The sequence below is a fragment of the Microtus ochrogaster genome, chromosome 7 (assembly GCF_000317375.1).
Source record: "Microtus ochrogaster isolate Prairie Vole_2 chromosome 7, MicOch1.0, whole genome shotgun sequence".
In the NCBI taxonomy this organism is placed as follows: Eukaryota; Metazoa; Chordata; class Mammalia; order Rodentia; family Cricetidae; genus Microtus; species Microtus ochrogaster.
The window spans coordinates 45455976-45460533 of record NC_022014.1 but is presented as its reverse complement, the minus strand read 5'-3'; the positions used below and the strand labels follow the sequence as shown (position 1 = coordinate 45460533).

General features: G+C 49.7%; 1 protein-coding gene across 2 annotated transcripts in view; it reads left to right on the top strand.

The window, feature by feature from the left end:
- Positions 1-1361: 1361 nt before the first annotated feature.
- Positions 1362-4558, top strand: part of Aff4 (AF4/FMR2 family member 4) — an 86046-nt gene continuing 82849 nt past the window's right edge. For both annotated transcript variants that reach the window (XM_013347199.2, XM_005350097.3), the window contains exon 1: positions 1362-1663. The gene's annotated coding sequence lies outside the window, so the exon portion shown is untranslated. The remainder of the gene's footprint in view (positions 1664-4558) is intronic.

The following is a 4558-nucleotide window of genomic DNA, read 5'->3' as shown; positions in this document are numbered from 1 at the left end:
AAACCCTGTCTCGAAAAACCAAAAAAAAAAAAAAAAAAAAAAAAAAATTTAAAGACTCTAGGATTTATTTAGTGTTTGTGTTTTTTGGGACAGGGTCTCACGATATAGCCTTGGCTGGTCTGGAGATGGATATGTATGTAGATTAGACTGACATCAAGCTCACATTGATATTCCTGCCTCTGCCTCCATTACTGGGATCAAAAGCACGTGCCATCAGATCAGGCCTTTTTAGTGTTTTTGAGAGACGTTGCCTAGAATTCAGTGTGTAGTTGAGATTGAACTCTCCAATTGTGAGATTCCAGACTATGAAAACTTAATTTAAAAATAATGAGTGAAATGTTCCAAGATGTTAGTGGTGGAGAATCTTCATGAGTTGCCATCAAATAAGAAAGAAGGTTAGGTGACATGTGACACCAACGACAGGATTGTGTTTTTCAGATAAACACGAAGAGAACACCTTTCTTGGAGTACCATTACTGGGTTTCAGGAGACTTTAAAACCTTGTCTGTCTAATCACTAATCTCAGTTAAATTACGTCTTGACCCGACTGGCAGAGGTGATGGGGTATTCAGAAAGACTGTGTGTCTGTGTGTGTTGGCTCTCTCCTGTTGTGTTGACAGGGTTTTGTTAGTTGCTCAGATTGGCCTTGAATCCACCGAGAAACCCACAGTGACCGAATCCGTGGCGATCCTCCCGGCCTCGGTGGCCCCAGCGCTGGAATCACAGGCCTGCCACGACGCCAGTCTCCACGATGTGTGTGTGTGTGTGTGTGTATGTGCACGCGCTCGCGCGCGCGCGCGACCGTGTGTTTAGATGATGCAGGAGGCCGGCTCATCCTCCCACACGAAGTCACACGCACGCAGCTGTGGACGACGTGCTGCGGACATCCACGTCACCCTAACCTCCCTTGCCCCGCGGAGCGCTGCGGGACTCGGGGCGGCCGAGGCCCGGCCTTCACCTGAGCCCCAGAACCGGTCCACCCGGCTGCGCGGGGGCCCCTCCCCGGCCCGCGGCGCCTCCCTAGCGGGCTACGCAGGAGGGCGTGTGCCCGGAGCCGGGTTCGGTAGGCCGGCCCGACGCTGGCACCGCACCCGCAGGATCCGCTGCGGCCTGCGCTTCGCCTCCCTAGGCCGCGGGGCCCAGGCGCCCCGCACGTCAGTCCGCACGTCAACTCCGCGGGGGCGACGCCTCGCGAGTCGCGAGCAGGCGGCCCCCGCGCTGCCCGCGGGAGGGGCGCGGCCTGGTCACGTGACGCTCGCAGGCGCCCGGCCCCGGTCACATGGGCCGCAGCCACTGCGTCAGTCACAGTGCGGGCTGCGGGAGTCGAGTCGTCGCCGCCGCCGCCGCCCCCAGCGGACGGGGCGGGGATCTCGGTGCCAGGGTTCCGTCAGCCCGCCCCCGCCGCCGGCTCAGTCACCCGTCCCGGGCTCGGCCGGGCCGTCATGGAGCGGGGCGGAACCCTGGCGTCCGCCGAGTGAGGTGCGCCGCCTCGGCTCCCCGCGGCCTCCGGATCCGCGGCTGCCCCTCGCCCTTGGCAGCCGGTCGCCGCCTCCTGGGCGGGCCCGAATGCTCGTCCGGTGAAGGTGCAGGCCGGGCGCCGCCGCCACCGCCGCCGCAGCCGCGGTCGGGAGATGGTTCGGGCCTAGCGGAGCGGGGACTGGAGGTGAGAAGCCGCCTGACTGACTGACTGACGTCTGACTGAGGCGCGGCTGCGCCGCGGGGATGGCGAGGCTCGGGCCGCGGACGCTCGCGGAGACCCTCAGGGCGGGGGGCCGCTGGATCCGGCGTCGCCCGCTCTCTTGTCCCACTTTCTCTCAGAAATAAATTTCAAACAAGAAAAATAATAATAATAAAAATGTAAGGCCAACCTATTCCCAGCCAACGTTCTAGACGCTCATCTTCTGGCCGTTTTTATTCCCTCCCCTCCCCCGTCGTCCTTTTCCTCCATTCCTCCCTCAGATTCGGTCGGCGGATTTATCCCTTGAAAAATTTATGCTTCGTCCGACTCAAGTCATTCGTAGTTAAAGAGAAAAATAGGCCCGGATTCTGGCTATCATCTCTCTACTAGTTCTCGCCTTCCTTCTCGCGATCCTGCGCACCTCCCCCCACCCCCACTCCCCCATCTCCCCTCCATCGAAAGAAAAAGAGGGGGGCCGGAATTTCCGTCCTTGATTGTCGATGGGGTTTAACTGAAAATACGGGGACCCGGGTTAGAATACGAGAAAGCCTCCTTCCCGGTCGGAATGGGCCTGGTACCTGGCGATCGCGATGGCTGGGCTTTGGGTATTGGTGTTTAGGCCTCTCCTCCAGCTGCCCGTGCTCAGGGTTAATCTCGTAATTGACGTCAGTGCTTTGTTCCTTCCACTTTGCTGTTGCTTCCACTCTCAGGGAAGGGATCATGGGGTACAGGAGTCCAGGGAGTGTGGGGGTGTCCTTGTTAGCGTTTTCATTCGCAAATGACACCTTTATAGGGAGGTGAGAGCCCTGATCGGAAAATGGTTGCGAGTGAAGTTCGAACCAAGACGGAGAGTTCGATTCGGGGTTCTCCGAGTTTCTGTCAGTTGCAAGTCAGAATTCTGCCTTTTCTTCCCCGCTGAGATTTTAAACCGAAGCTAGCCCCCTTTCCAGTGCCGGAATCTAAGCCCTAGGTGCCCGTGAATAGGCTGTTTGTGTGACATTTAAAATGTGTGCTTTTTGTGGGCCTGTGGGGGGGAGGCTCAGATCCTGAACAGCTTCAAGCTTTGTTTCCATATTGATTCTCCGAAGCTTTAGAAAATCTCTTGTTTTGACTTATCAAAGTCCCTTTAACTTTTCAAAATTGAAATGTTTATGAGATCTTTCTTAATTGGAGATATGATGAGAAGCCAGTGTGAACCGAGAGAGAGCCTAGGATCATCGTGTTTGGTCTTACACGTATAAAGAAGTGTTGGCAAGTGGCCACTTGGTTTTTAACAAAGCTGGCTGCTTCAACTTCTTCAGGTTTATGTTCCTTGTTCATCACTACGTTTCTCAGCCCTCAGTCTCCAAACAAAAAGTCTCAAAAGTTATTTTTAATTGCCTTTCATGATGAACTTCTGAAAGCCTAGAAATATCTTTTTTTTTTTTTAAATTAATTAATGCCAGCAGTTGTCATTCAGTTTGTGGTCATTTGCAGGCTGATTTTTGTTAGCTCAGCAGGAACAGTAGGCAGGCACATTTGACTTTAAGTAAAATTTTGCTTCAGGCAGAGACAAGGTAGGGTGTCTTGAGACCAGCCAATAGCCACATCTTTACTGTTTGGTTGGGGTGAGCTTGGCTGTGTGTGGTTTGGAATGAACTGTACAGTTTAGGGGTGTAATGTGACTGTAGTGCTTTGGTGAAGTTGTGTGATTAATTCCTAAGAAGAGAATTTTTTTTTTTTTGAGTTAATGTTCTACTTGTCAGTCTCACATTGAGATTTATGCATTCCCTTCTGTATTCAAGTTACTGTATCCCTTTTGGGACAATGAATCCACTTGCGAGTTGTACTTTTCTTAAAGGTCTATTGTAGTGTCTTTAGAGTGAGTACCATGTTTATTCTCTTTATTTGCTCCAGTGTTTTATGCATTTAGATGGAATTTGATAGTATTTTGAAGTTGAAATTGTTTATCTATTCGATCTAAGATTTTACGGCTAACCTAAAGTTATATAAGCAAGTAATCAGTATTTGAAAGGGGGAAGTTGGGGATCAGCTTCAGAAAGTGCTATGGAAGCTGAAGACTGCTAGATGTTAGGGAGCTTCCTTTTTTTTTTTTTTTTTTTTTTGAGGCGGTAAGGTAGAAGTATATGTACTTGACAGGAACAAAGAAAACAGGTATTTAACTGGTATTTCTTCTTTTTTGACTACCTACTGGCTTAGAATGGAGTCCAAAATGTATGAAACCTTCCCTTTTCTTTGTAGTACTTTTAATAAAAATCAAAGAAGGTTTTTGTTTTGTTTTGTTTGTTTTTGAGACAGGGTCTCACTTTGTGTTTCTGACTGAATTGGAACTTGCTGTGTAGACTAGGCTGGACTCGAATTCATAGAGATCCTGCCTCTGCCTCCCAAGTGCTGGGATTCAAGGTATGTGCCATTACATTTGGTTTTAAAGAGGTGTATTTTTTTTTTTTCAAGACAGGGTTTCTCTGTGTAGCTTTGGAACCTGTCCTGGAACTTGCTCTGTAGACCAGGTACAGAACTCAAAGAGATTTGCTTGTCTCTGCTTTCTGAGTGATGGGCTTAAAGACATGCACCACCACAGCCAGGCAAGAGGTCTATTCTTAAATATTGAAGGCACAACCTGAACCCAGATGCCTCAGACTGGTAGCAGTTCTTCTTTGGCCTCCCAGACTGCCAGGGGTTACAAGCATTCTCCACTATGCCTGGCACCTGGGGTTTTTTATTTTGCTATGTCTCTTGTCCACATATATTCTAGATAAAAAATTTTGGTGCTTGTTGTAAAGGTTTCATAGCTTTCAATAACCCTCATATTTTTATTGTTTCCTTTTTCATTCCCTCTGATAATTGATTTTTTTTTTTTTTTTTTTTTTTTTTTTTTTT